At 35.9% G+C, this 15,686-nt stretch overlaps 1 pseudogene; it reads right to left on the reverse strand.

The window, feature by feature from the left end:
* Positions 1-3,785: 3,785 nt before the first annotated feature.
* Positions 3,786-5,704, reverse strand: LOC142615546 (zinc finger BED domain-containing protein RICESLEEPER 1-like; annotated as a pseudogene).
* Between the last annotated feature and the right edge of the window lie 9,982 nt (positions 5,705-15,686).

Raw genomic sequence — 15,686 nt, forward strand, 5'->3', positions numbered from 1 at the left:
AAGCCACTGCTAGGGATCCAACATGTGCCACTACCTTTCTAAAAATGAAGTTTGCGTGTTTAGTAGTTAGTTTGTTTCTAAAAAAATAAAAATAAAATTTGATCGGTGGCAATAAATAGATTCATTTACCAAAAAAAAAAAAACACTAAATCAATTTAACTATAATTATTACTCCTAAGCAACCAATCACTTTAGTGCACTGAAATATTTGCAAACAAATATAGCTAAGGAAAAGCTTCCTAACATCCAAAAAACAATGAAGCTTTCCAATATCCCTATGTAGGGAATCACTCCCCTGTCTAGGAGCCTACTTTTTTTCTCTTTGTGTTTTCTTTAGACTTTGTAATAAATACTGCTCTAGTTGTCTAACTTACAATACAAGACGAATGGGCAATTCTTAAGTAGTCTTGGAATAGTGTTTCAGGACTACCGAAGCTTTTTCTTCTATATTAGTAAATATGAAAATGTATTAATTGTGCTATTGCAACAAAGTAGGCCTGTCCACAGATTGGGCTGGGTCGGTTTAGGGTCCAAACTGAACTCGACCCGGTTGGATCAAGTTGCTGAGTTTCGAACCTGTATTCAACCAAATATTCGGGTCGGATTCGACGTTTCGGGTAATCGGTTGACTGGGCCGAAGTTCTCAATTTGTCGGGTTTGGGCCTCAGATTGGGCTAAAATTTTGGACATAATTAAAATTATCATAATTTCATTTTTTTTGGGCCTTTTTAGCCCAAATTACTTGGTTTGGCAGTTTAATAAACCCTATTGATTTCAGATTTTTTGAATTCCCTATATATTTTAAATTGGGCTTCTTTTTACTTAATTTATTCACTACAACAAAATGTATTTTCAATGACCAAAAAATTGATCACTCAAAGTCCAGTTTTTCATTGCTAAGGACCTTTAGTAACGAAATCTACTAATTAGCAACTAATTATCAGTGTGGGTGTGGGTGACTGAGTCTGAATGTGAGTGAGGGAAAAAAGGGGCTGATGTGATATATATATATGACGTCTTTAGTGACAAAATGCAAGCCATTGCTATTGCTTGCCTGTAGCGACGAAATTAGATTTGTTGTAGATACTCCGCACAATCTTCTTGTTTTCCTTTTTAGCGACGACTTATTTTCGTCGCCAATTGTCGCCTTCAGTGATGAAACGGATTTCGTCACTAATAGCATGAGCAGAAGCACCTTTATCGACGAAAGCATTTGTCGCAAAAAACTTAAACTATTAGCGACAAAAATATTTGTTGCTGTAGATCAATTTGGTTTCGTGACTGCACTTTCGTTTGGCGCCCTTAATTCAGCATAACCTATAGCGATGATATTTATGTTTCGTCACTAAATGTTACTAATTTTTTTATAAATAGCAGCGAAATATAAATTTTGTCACTATATGGTACTTTTTTGCAACGAAAAAATTTTCGTCGCTAAAATTTGTCACTGTAGTTACATTTTGTTGTAGTGATTTTAAAATAGGCCTTCAAGCTTAGCTTATATTATGAACTACACTAGACCTGTTGGGCCTTTAGGACATATCAAACCCAATATAATCTTGCAGTTTCTCACAAATTTTCATAATTTTAAATCTGGACAAAATAACACAACGCAACACACCCAAAAAGCCTATTTGTATTATAACCTATGATCTCAGAAACAATAGAAGCACCAAAGCAGTACATATCAATCCAAATATATAATCTTTCTCACATTAACTACAAAAAATAAACACAACAAAATAGACTAAAGATAGCACAACACAACCTACAAAAACCCTAATTTTACCATCTGTGATCTGTTAAACAACACAAACGTATTGACCCCTAGTGATGAATTAAATTAATTAATTAGCCAAGTTATTAATTAATCAAATTAACATGCAAAGCGCATGGTAGCACAAATAAATCACCAATTAAACTAAGTATGCAGCGAAAATTAAAAGACACGGTGATTTGTTTATGAATGGGGAAAACTTACACGGCAAAAACCTCACCGAGTGATTTTAAGGTCACCACTCCCGAAATTCCACTATTATCACAACAAGTGATTACAAGTAAAGGAATCCCAAGTACCTTACCAACCTACAGTTGAACCCTTACCCTAATACCCAATTGGACTTGTTCTGTAGTGACAATTTCTCCTTTCAATGCACGGCTCCCAAGTACGTGACTAACCAATTGCGCGGATCCCAATACGCGACTTCAATCACCAACTAGAGAAGATTGTTAACTGCAAAGTTCTTCAATTCATCCACATGATGAAGATCAAGAAGATACTTGGTTACAAAACCCTGTGGTGCAAAGACACAGCAACTTCTTCACAAGAGAGATGAACTAGGGCAAGAACTTCGTCTCAAGTCACAATTTGCATGAACAAGGATTTTCCAATGCTTGTGCAACTTGCATCCCTTTTGACGGCCCTTAAAATAATCCTTTTATATGTCTAGGGTTAGAAGAAAAGAAGGCCCAAAGGCACATCCACGAATTGGATTCAAAATAGAACTTAGAATCTATTTTTCTTAAACCACGACAAATAGAGGTATCGAGATGCTGTCGAGTAGCTATCGAGCCACGAGGCTGGAACAGCTCTTTAAACCTCGACACATGCTAGCTGTTGAGCTAGCTGTCGAGCTTTAATGAACTTGCACTTTTCAGCTTGTTTCTTGGACAGACTTGATGACTTCAACACTTGATCTTGAAACACAATTTCTTGAAGTATAAAACTCATCCTAATTCTACCCAATTACAAGTAAAGTGCGTTTTGTCAAAGGATTAGCCAATTACATAAATGAATGATATATGTTCTAAACAAGTGAAACACATATGTCTTAACAAACAACACAATAAGCACCTAGGCAGTAAGTTAGTAGCTCAACACCTATTAAACCTGCCAACCACAACAAATATTATTTCCAGCAACAAATAAATCATAACAGATAATAGTATACTGAAATATTCCAATTAATGGATATATATACTTAGTACCATAGAGGCAGTTACTACAGGTTTTTCGGGCAGTAAACCATAAGGAAAAAAGCTTGCTAGTTATACAACATTCCCAATAATATAATTAGTTACAATAATGAAATACCATAGGTATTTCGAAAAAATAGCTTTTCCAAAGTATTGAATGACTACTCTATAGTTAATAAGTCTATAACTAATAGAAAAGAAAACCTATGAACTAAGATTTCTTTTTTATAAGCATTGACTGTTGAGTATTGTTAGAACTTAGAAAAGCAATATATCCAAAAAAGCTCCAAAATATTCCCAAAAAGCTGCCTTCTTTACAAAATAAATGACCATCCTCCTACAATAGACAAAAAAATATTCAACAAACAATACATTAGTACCAAATACAAGACCAACTAGTAAGTAAGGGGCTAAAGGCAGAATCATACCAAGTTAGTGATTAATCATCAATACTAATTAAGGGTCATTTGCCTAAGATGGAACCCTTGCTTGAGTTAGTATTTGCTGTTTCACTTGCTATTGGTTGTTGGTTTAAAACTAGGAAAGAATAGGAAATAAAACAATAGATTAAATTTTGCTTGAATACATGAGACATTCAATACAATTAATAGAAAATAAGTTTCAGAATTTAAACATATTACCTAAGTCAAGTAACTCCTCCTCCAATGCCTCTACATCATCCCTTGGCTAGCGATGAGAAATTGGAACTGTGGCTTGAAGCCAATTTTGTGAACATACAAGGTTTTGAACCATGAGAGGAGATAGTGAACTTTGAAATGGATCAACAATGTGACCTCCGGTGCTAAATGCTAACTCAGATGCAATAGTGGAAACTGGTACAGCCAGCACATCCTTAGCAACTTCAAACAACATTTGGTACCTACTACAATTGTCCCTCCACCACCCCAATATCTCAAAATTTACATCCTTTCTACCATCACAATTTTCAGCCAAATAATTTTCAAGCTCATTACTACAATCTACAAATTGCTCAACTTGCAAGAAATGTTCATAGCGCGAGTGAACTATCACAAATGGATCACTAGCATCACTTTCCAATTATGTCCTCTCACTCCCACTTTGTTCTTGCACATTTGGTGAATGAATAGAACAGTAAAATTATACAACTTATACGAAAGATCTTTCACCTTATCAACCATCACTTCTGCCACTGTATTCCCATAAATTTCAAAAAAAGAAAACTTCAAAAACCTCAATTTTTTTCGTGGATCAAGAACCACAACCACATACAAAAGAGGATTAATTTTCTCCCCTTCTCCCCAATACTTCTCAAATTTAGTTTTCGTATTTGTGGCTGTGTTTTTCAAGAGAGTGTTTTGGGATGCAACTAAATTAGAAATACTCTCATGAATAACAAAGATCTCATCATAGAAGGCATTTGAAATAACAAACAAAGAATAGGAGAACTTCTTCGTTGCATTATAAAAAAGCCTTAAGAAAGTCACAAATGCCCTAAAATTTTGGAAATCACTCATACAAGGAGATCTCAAACCAACGGCGAATAACCATCATCGTCAAAATCCATTCGAAGGAACACTTTCTCAAAATTTTCAGCAATTTCTAACATGAGATAGGTCGAGTTTCACCTAGTAGGTACATCTAGACAAAGAAGACTCTTGGACTCCATACCTAACATCTCCATAAAACTCCTAAAAGTTTGATTTTTATTGGGTGAGGACTTCACATACCTCACAGCTTCACGCACCTTAGCAATAGATGCATCAATCTCTTTCAAACCCTCCCACACAATGAGATTTAAGATATGGGCACAACACCGCATGAACTCATTTCTTAAAACTGTCCCATTCCAATCTTTAGTCACCTTTTGTAAAAATTTAATTGTTGTTAAATTTGAGTTAGCATTATCCACTATCAAAGTGAATCCCATCAATATCCTACTCACACAAAGATATCTCAATCTTTCTACCTATAGCCTCCCTCTTGTGGTCTTCAACTTGACAAATATTTAAAATTTTCTTATGCAATTTCCAAGAATCATCAATAAAGAGACATGTGAAACACATATAATTTAAATTTTAAATAGAAGTTCATGTGTCTAACTTTAAATTCTTTCTCTCACTATTATAAATGTCAATCACATCTCTAGTCACAGTTTGAAGAGATGGGATATCCTTTAAACGAAGCTTAGGTTGTAAGGTAGTTACATATTTCTTAAACCCATACCCCTCGGCACACCTAAAAGGCAATTCATTAATTATAATCATTTCAGCCAATGCCTTTCTAGAAGCCTCAACATAAAAGGTTGTTGACACAAGCTGGAACCCATCTTCTCCATCCTTTTTGGGTTCAAAAGTTAATGTTTCTACCCTTTAACTGGATCTTCTCTATTAGAGTTCTTGGGATAATTTGGCACATGAGCTAACAAATTACTAGTACCGCAACTCTTACTATTAGCATTATACAATTTTTGGTAATAATTAGAAATAGTCTTAGTTTTACTAGTATCACCCTCTCCTATATTTATTTTTTCAAAATGGCCCCAAACAACTAACTTTTTCCTACTATTACAAGTACCACTAACAGGAACTGTCATACTCACTTTGCATGGTGGAACTAGGGGCAACTCAGTAGCAGCAACTGCTTCAGCTTGGGTAGCAACAGAAACTTCGACTTGGGTGGGAATAGCACCATCATCTTGTGTAGCAGCTGGTGTTTGTACAGAGAGTTCATTAGTGGAGGTTTTCATGACCTAAAAAAATCAAAGATACGTATTAGCAAACTAGAGTTACAAGTATAATTGATAGCTTTAATAATAATAATAAATAATAACCACACAAACCAAAAAGGAAAAATAGTATCCTACTTATGCAAAAAAAAAAAAAAGAAAAAAAAAGAAGAAGAAGCCCAAATACAAAAAGCATAAGCTTGAAATATTATTTAATAATAAAAGTTAAAACAATGATGCTCAAAATTGATTAAACAATAGCAAAATGTCAGTATAACAACAAACATAATAAATGATTTATATAGCAGATTACACAACATTGGTCTTCTATCCTTAACAAGCATCAACTTAACTTAAACACTATGATTTCCATAGCTAATTAAACACTAAACACTAACATAATATATGATTTGTATAGCAAATTAAACATTAAACACAAACATAATACATCATTTAAATAGCAAATTAGACACTAAACACTTACATAATATATGTTTTACATAGCAGATTAAACACTAACCACAAACATAACACATGATTTACATTGCAAATTAAACACTAAACACTAACATAACATATAATTTACATAGTAGATTAATCACTAAACACAGAATATATGATTTATAGTTGATTATTATAACTAAACATAATATATGATTTACATAAAAGATTACACCAGATTGGTCTATTATCCTTATCAAACACCAACTCAAAAAAAATAAAAAATAAAATAAAATAAAATAAAAAAAAAAAAAAAACTCAACTTAAACACTAAATACAAAGGAAAGCGCAAAAACCATGGGTGTATGAGTTTTGAACTTGGAGTCAGCTTTCAATCCTGTATAAAATTAAAACAGAATCAAAATTGATTGAAAAAAAGAACAAAGAACAAAAGTAGAATAGTTAGGGTTTCAAGGTTTTATTAAGTTAGGGTTTCATATTATAAATCTTTGGGTTTATTTGATTTTAACATTTGATTTCCATAACAAATGAAACCAATAAGACTAACAAAAAAGAAAGATGAGAAACAAAGAACAATTACCTAAGCGTTTGGAGTAAGAACTAACTCAGTGAAGAGTACATAGCGGTAATGTGAGGACTAAACACCAGCGATAGCTACGAAGAGAGGAGTGGATAGCGGCACTAGCAGCTAGGCATGGGAGGTGGAGAGAGGAGTGGGCTACGGCATTGGAGGCGGCCAAGTTTGGATTTGGAGAATCGGTTTAGAGAGAGTTGAAGAGCCAACCAAATAGAGAAGTGAGAGTTTGAAAGAGTTTGAGAGAACTAAATAGAGAATTAAGACTCTAAGAGTTTGAGATTGACTGAAGCTTAAAGCTTTAAACTGAAGAAGTGAAGAGGTGAGGAAGGGTAAAAAGGGGAGGAAGCATGAAGGTGAACCAATGACCACGAACCTTGCAACCTGAACTCTGAGAGTCTGAAGTGAAAACCGAAGAGATTCATTAGAGATAGTGAGAGATATCAAATCTTTGACATGTAATTGTCACCGTTAGATTGGGTTTTGAATTTGAATTATAACTGGTGATTTAGAAATGGGTAATTGTGCCACTGAAATCAGTTATATCACAGAGTGCTCAGCTTCTACTCTCACCAACATCGTTGATTTTGAATTTTAATTTGAGTTAAACGGCTGATTTGTATATTGGAAATTTGTGTGGAAAAAGTTAAATTTGGTTTACATGTTTTCCTCTATCAGATACCGAAATGCGTGGGTTGGCACTACTGGGCTACTGGCGTGTGAAATCTTTTTTTTTTTTTTTTGTATAAATAATTCGGTCCGTTCAGGTTTTTGGAGTGAAATATTTTTAAACCCAAATCCAAATCGAATTATTTGGTTATTTCTCTTGCCAACCCATGACCGATCACAAACTGAATTCAGAGCCGCTCGTGGACCTTCGATTCAAGCAAGCAGGTCGGTTGGTCCAAATCACTGGATAGCCCTACCAAAAAGGAGTAGAAAATCCACTAGCCAGAGAGCATCCTTTCCTATCTACAAGCCCAATGCAATTCAAGTCTTTGAATCTTGCTATAAGAACTCATATATATATATATATATATATATATATATATATATATATATATATATAATAGCAGAAGTCGAGAAAAAGTGGATTCCTAAAATTAAGGAGGTGCTAACAAATAGGATAACTGCCTATTTAAAATTTAGACATGTTTAAGTTAAAAAGTGATAAATTACATTGTTTGGTAACACTACAACACCGTTTAAAAGCAATAAACTATAATGTTTCACTACGTAAAAACACTATTTGGAGCCCTCTTGGTATAAAAGGAAACTAACCGCTTAAAAAAACAAAAAACAAAAAACAAAGATTGCTACACAGATAAAGGAGAGAGAGAGATCGAGAGAAAAGAGGAGAAATAGAGAGATAGAGATAGAGAGAACGACACCACCCAGATATTCTACCATCACCATAAGGGCGCCACCCAGATCTTCTACTATCACCGTAAGCCTCCGCTTACTACCTAACTATCGAAATCGCTCTTGGTAAAAGTTCTGTTTTAAATTTTAAAATTTAGGGTTTTTGGTTTTTATTTAGAGAATCTAATAAGCCAAAAATGTATTGACCCCTTGTGATGGATTAATTGATTAATTAGCCAAGTTTAATTAATTAATCAATTTAACATGCAAATGCGTGGTAGCACAAATAAATCACCAAACAACTGAATGCAGCAGAAATTAAATTTGACACGGTGATTTGTTTACGAATGGAGAAAACCTCTAAGGCAAAAACTCCATTGGGTGATTTTAAGGTCACTACTCTTGAGAATCTATTATTATCAAAACAAGCAGTTACAAGTAAAGGAATTCTAGTACCTTATACCAACCTACAGTTGAACACTTACCCCAATACCCAATTGGACTTGTTCAGTAGTAACAATCTCTCATTTTGATGCACGACTCCCAGTACATGACTAACATTGTGCAAATCCCAATACATGACTTCAATCACCAACTTGAGAAAAATGTTGGTTGCAAAGTTCTTCTTCTCTTCAATAGATGAAGATCATGAAGTTGCTTGGTCACAAAACCCTACATTGTACAAACACAGCAGCTTCTTCAAGAACTAGGGCAAAATTAGGTTTCCAGTCACACTCATGGAATTATGCTCTTGTGCAATTGTGCTCTCAACTATGTAATCAGATATGACCTTTAAAATAATCCTTCTATATCTTTAGGGTTGTGAGAAAAGAAAGTCCAAACACATAATCACAGATTGAAGTCAAAATATATCTGAAATTATATTTTTCATAAACCTCAACAGATGCCTATCGGTCAAGCTGTTGTCAAGCCATGGGCTTCAACAACTCTACAAGTCTCAATAGATGCTAGCTGTCGAGTTTTAAGGAACAACACTTTTTCAACTTGAATCTTGGATAGACTTGCATGGCTTCAATACTTGGACTTGAACTCTTGTTCCTTGAAGTATTAAACACATCCTAGATCTACCCAATTACAAGTAAAGTGCATTTTGTTAAAGGATTAGTCAATTACACAAAATGTTGACATATGTTTCTAACAACCAATCACATGTGTCCTAACAATCTCCCCCTTTGGTAATCCGGGACAAAACTATAACAAACAAATGAACATATGAGAGAAGTCATAAATCACTCAACTCATACTCACTTGTTGAATACAATAAAATCTATCCTAACACAAACTTTTGAAAAATTTTGCAAGAAGAGAGTTTATGACAAGTAGACTTTGACAACCTGTATTTCTGAAACACTTTAAACAAAACACATCAAGACATCTTTGTGTGAAGCAGAAATAATAGATTGCATACAAATGATAAGAAGCATATGCATAAAGAGAGAAAAGAAAAAACACATGTAAGGGTAGGTGAAAGAAAACATACATCATCACATACATATCAAAGATAAGCACAATGTATGTAAACATGATCACAAGACCTAAGGTACGAGAACAATGTATCTAAGAAAGAAAGAAAAGATACATCAAAATCCTCACTACATCCCTCAATATCAACACTCCCCTAACAAAAATCTCCTATATACTAACCCTCCCCCTAAGCATGATTGCTCTCATAACCACAACTACTCTCCCTTTTTGTCACGAGTGACAAAGGGTTTGAGTGTTAAGTAGACATCTCATCAGAGCTGGAAAAGCTAGCATCTCCATCCTCATCATCATCATCATTGTCGGAACCATCATTTTTGGATGCCTCGGGAGGTGGAGAGGGAGACTTCACAAGCCACCAAGGTGAGCCTGCCGCCTAGCAATATGACCGACATGAGTGTTCACCTGATACAACTCAGTAGAAAGTGTATCAAGGCGAGCATCCATGCGCTGAAGCTGTACTATGATCGTATCCAAAGTCACACCTTCCACTAAAGTAGAGGGAATGGAGGTGGATGGAGCTGAAGGAGTGGGAGGTGTTACCGAATCGGATCGCCTCGATTGAAACTGTGCCTCGGTCCGTTTAACAGTAGCGTAGTCAATGGCACACATAACGAAAAAGTGGTCGGACGAGGGAAAAGGAACAGAAAAATGAAATAATATCCGCGTGATAGTTGAAGGAAAGATAAGCTTATCACGGGTCGTCGTATCCCTATACACATCTATGATAGAAAGAATGAAATGTGAAGGAAAATCTATAGTGAGATCCTCAAGAAAGGAAAGAAAAAATTGAGCACGGGGCTTTGTGATATAGTTATAGTGAGAGAGAGGGTGCAAAACAAACGTCATCACCATGTTTATGAATCTAGGACCTTTAGCAAAGGTTGAACATGGTATAAACTAACGATCTCCCCAATCAACTGGGCACTCGCAGAAAGCACAAATCATCTTGTCTTTGGACACAGTCCTTAGACGCTTACAACTGGGGTAGTTAGGATGCGCAACCCTTAGGACACGGAGCACATCGGATACCAACTCCAGTGTCATGACTATGCGCGTACCTTGAACGCGAGTATGAAAGAGAGGTACTGAAGTATCAATTCCATGCATGTTGGAGTAGAACTCCTGGATTAGCACAGAATGACATGTGACCGGGATGTCACATAGTGACTCCCATTCCTAACTGTGAAAGATAGTGGGAAGGTCAGTGTCGGCGAAATCCGACAAAATAGCTCGGCATTCCGAATGAACACCTCGTTTAGAGAAGTTCTCCAAGAAGTCCTTTCGGGCATCCTCATCACAGAACCGAACAGAAGAGGGGGTAGGATTAGAAGACGAAGAGGCCCTAGAACGAAGAGGGTTTTGGGATGGAGCAGACTTACGTTTTAGTGCCATTGACGTACTAACGTAAACTAGAGAGAGAGAGGGTAGAAAGAAACACTAAGAAAAGTGGAAAACAGTTCAAATATACAGAAATATATTGAATGTAAAGGACGTATGCATGAACATGTGACGTGCAACAGTAATATTACCATGGGCTCAACCTAGTGCAAACCTACCAGCACACAACCAGTTTAACATATATAACACACATCTAAATGCATGAAAATATAGTTATAATGCACATGAGAAGCAATGTATGAAGTTTTTAAGATCAAATCTACAAAACCCATCCCAAAAATTTCACAAAAGCTTAATAATTTTGGAAATCCCCAAAAATTTTCAAAAACTCAAAACCTAGATATGAATGCATGAAAAGATCATGAAGAATGAGAGGAAGAGAGATCATACCAAGTGATTTGAAGCAAGAAAAGGCCGAAAATCACGTGGGTTGAAGGTTTTAAGAGAAAAGTGAGTGTTTGAGAGGTGAACAGGCGTGGACAGATCGAGAGAGATAGAGAAAATTAGGATCGGATCGCGCTGAAACCTATATATAGGCGATCAGTAATTCTCGACAGATAGAGGTGTCGAGAGGTGTCCACAATATAAGCTCGATGGGTCGAGGAGGTATAGAGGAGTTATCGAGGGGATAGGAGATTTCTCGATCGATCCACCTAGCTGTCGAAAGGTATCGAGATTGCAATAAAAATCAACTGAAAAACTCGATAAATAAGCCAAGTATAGAGAGGTGTCGAGGAGCTGTCGAGATTGTTTAAAAACAATTTTTTCAAGAAAAGAAAAAACAGAGATATGAATGCAATCAAGTATGCAACTCAACCAAGGATCCAAGCAACATTTTAAGTTCTCAAAATAATCTCTCAACAACAATTTTAAGCACATTAATCCTAAAAACACACACACACACACACACAATAAACAAGTCTAACTGATTTTATATTTCAAAAATAAGTCAAGACAGTTTAGTGAGCATACATTAATACATATAAATCTTGTGATGGCCAAATCACATTGTACCTGCACATGTATCAAGAGTAGCAAAGAATAATGCGTGTTGTGTGTGAAAAATATCGCAAGATTGCATAAGTGTCTCTATGTTATGACGATTTGAGATATGAGAAAATTACTTTAACTCACACACAATCATAACTGTTTGATGAGGACTATCACCTTTGAGGTACATCCTATAACTCTCACATCTCCTAGAATACACGCTTGCAATCATGTTTTAAAGCATTTTGTTCTTTTTGCTTTTATTTTCTTTGCATATATATATTTTTTTATTAAGCATACTATGCACGGGTATATAAAAGAGAGAAAAGAAATACCCAATTATGTTAAGTTTTTTGACATTGCACTTTTGCTATGCCAAAGCATACAAATGTCATTGACATTGCACTTTTGTTATGCCGAAGCATACAGATGTCATATCATGTCATGATTGGCTGGTAATAGTGGTGAAATTGTTATTTTTGCATTTCTCTTAGGATTTTCTAGTCCTTTCCGTCAAAAAGAGTGATACGAGTGTTAAGTACAAGAGATTACTTAATCTTACTCATCACAAACAAGAGCCACACAGCTCACTTGCTTAATTGTGCATAAAAATGCTCATCTAAGTTACAAATGATACAAAATTTAGAAACTTTTGTTTCAATGGCCAACTAAGGTACACAAGTACCAATGTACACATACACACACAATTTTTGTATTTTTCTGAATTTTTCAATTTTTTTTATATTTTTATATCAAAAAAAAAAAAAAGTAAAATTGAAAACTAACAAACAAAAACATGTAAAACAAAACAAAGCAATGCATAAAACTAGATTGACTCAAAACAGCAAAGCAAAACACACAAGTAATGTTAAACCAAAAACAAGAAGGGGAGAAAGAGAGAGAAAGTGACTAAATCACTTGGAACCATTTTCCTTCCATACCTTGGAAGAACCTTTCCTTTTCGCAAACCCTTGAACCAGTGGTGAGGGGGAAGAATTAAAACCATTCAAGTTTGAAATGAACATGAGGGCCTTAAGAAGATCTCCAAAAGGAGCAAAGGAGGATGGAAACTGATTCTAGTTTCCTGACGCCATTATGTTGTTGCTATTTTGAGTGGCTCACCACTTATAGCAATTCGGTTGAGTATGACCAGCTGCTCCATAGTGATGACAGAGATGCTGCTTCTTTTGTTTAGGCTTTTGAGAGTTAGCCTTCTTAGCCCTAAGGTTTTTAACTTCTTTTTTATCCTGCTTAGGAGGTGCTCCTAAGGTAGATTTACCCTTGTCTATGTTCTCACTAGCTAATTCAGTTTTGATATTAGTGTTCTCAATTTCAACATTACTACTAGGAGGAACAAAAACAGTAGTACTAGAAAAAGTAATATTAGAAGAAAAAAGATTATACCCTAAACCGGTTCGATTGGAAGTAGATTTCTAAAGACTGAGCATTTTATTGAGCTTAGCGCTTGAAGTCCTTTCCAGCTGAGCTTTGACTTGGAACAGTTCTACCTCAAGCTTCTTGATCTTCTCAGCCAAGAAGTTATTCTCAAACCTCAATGCTCCAATAGTTTGATTGGCTTCATCAATCTTTGTGGAAACCTCTTCACGCTCAAGCTCCACATTATTGAGCTTCTTAGTGGTCAACCTATACAACCTCTCATGCTTTTCTGAGACCTTGTATAACTTTGCATAGGCTGTGTGGATGTCATCTTGTTCATCCATCTTCTCAAACTTGGACTCCATCAATTCCTTTTCTTCATCCACATCTTCAACAATCCCCTTAGTAGGATTGACTATAGTAGTGAAGGCGTTCAAGATTCTGTCATCCTCATTGTCGGAATCATCTTTAGGCTCGGTGTCACTCAATGTAGCAGCAAGTGCCTTGCTTTTTCCAATAGTTTTGAGATATGTAAGGCACTCCTGTTTCATGTGTTCAAAACCTTGGCACCCAAAGCATTTAGGTCCTGTAGGAACAGTGTACTAACCGTGTACTGACCGTCATCCGTAGCATCCTTCTTCCTTTTGTCTTGGCTCTTGAACTGAGAAGAATTGGATTGCCTACAGTCCTTGTCAAAGCCTTTCCCATTGGCATTCTTCATGAACTTCTTCAATTGCCTGGTGATGTAGGACTTCATCTTAGAATCTTCATTGTCTGAAGACTCTTTTGTCTCACTGCTCTTAGCCTTCAGTGCCGTGCTCTTGCGTTTGCTAGACTTCCCTATTCTAGACAAACCTAACTCATAGGTCTATACATTTCCAACCAGCTCTGTCAAAGGAATTTTATCAATATCTTTTGATCCCTCAATCGCAATGATCTTGGCATGGAATCTTTCGGGCAGAGATCTGAGCACCTTTCTCACAATCTTAGTTTCCGGAATGGTTTTCCCAAAATTAAAAGTAGAGTTCACTATGTCCTTGAGCTTGGCATAAAACTTATCAAATGACTCGTCCTCCTCCATCTTAATTTTTTCGAAACTTGTAGTGAGCCTCTGTAACTTTGAATCTTTGACAGCCTTTGTTCCCTCATAGATTGTCTGGAGAATGGTTCATGCTTCCTTTGTAGTTTCAGTGGAGGATATCTTCATGAATTTTTCATTAGTGACTGCACTGAATAAGGCATTCCATGCTCTGCTGTTAAAGTTTGCCGCCTTGATCTTTGCATCATCCCAATCAGCCGGTGCTTCCTTCAGCTTGGTCCAGCCTATCTTCACAGCTTGTCACACTTTTTCATCTAAGGACTGCAAGAAAACTCTCATTCGTACTTCTCAGTATGTATAGTTAGTTCCATCAAATAAAGGAGGTATAATTAAAGATTTTCCTCTATCCATGACAAACGGTGGTCAATGGATCAAACACAAAGATTAAACCCTAATTAGAGTTTGCCCGCTCTAACACCACTTGATAGGCCAAAAACATATTAACCCCTTGTGATGGATTAATTGATTAATTAGTCAAGTTTAATTAATTAATCAATTTAACATGCAAACGCTTGGTAAAAAAAAAAATCACCAAACAACTAAATGTAGTGGAAATCAAATTTGACATGGTGATTCGTTTACGAATGAGGAAAACCTACAAGGCAAAATCCTCACCGGGTGATTTTAAGGTTATCACTCCCGAGAATCCACTATTATCAAAACAAGCGGTTACAAGTAAAGGAATCCCAGTACCTTATATCAACCTACAGTTGAACCCTTATCCCAATACCCAATTAGACTTGTTCTGTAGTGACAATCTCTCCTTTTGATGCACGACTCCCAATAAGTGACTAACCAATGCGCAAATCCCAGTACGTGACTTCAATCACTAACTTGAGAAAGATGTTGGCTGTAAAATTCTTCTTCTCTTCAACAGATGAAGATCGTGAAGTTGCTTGGTCACAAAACCCTGCTATGTACAAACACAACAGCTTCTTCAAGAACTAGGGCAAAACTAGGTTTCTGGTCACACTTGTGGAAATATGCTCTTGTGCAATTGTGCTCTCAGCGGTGTAACTAGATACGGCCCTTAAAATAATCCTTATATATGTTTAAGGTTGTGAGAAAAGAAAGCCCAAACACATAATCACAAATTGGAGTCAAAACAGATATGAAATTCTGTTTTTCATAAACCTCGACAAATGCTTATCTGTCAAGCTGCTGTCAAGCCACGAGCTTCAACAACTCTATAGGTCTCAATAGATGCTAGCTATCGAGTTTTAATAAACATCACT

This window comes from Castanea sativa, chromosome 11 (assembly GCF_040712315.1).
Source record: "Castanea sativa cultivar Marrone di Chiusa Pesio chromosome 11, ASM4071231v1".
NCBI lineage: Eukaryota > Viridiplantae > Streptophyta > Magnoliopsida > Fagales > Fagaceae > Castanea > Castanea sativa.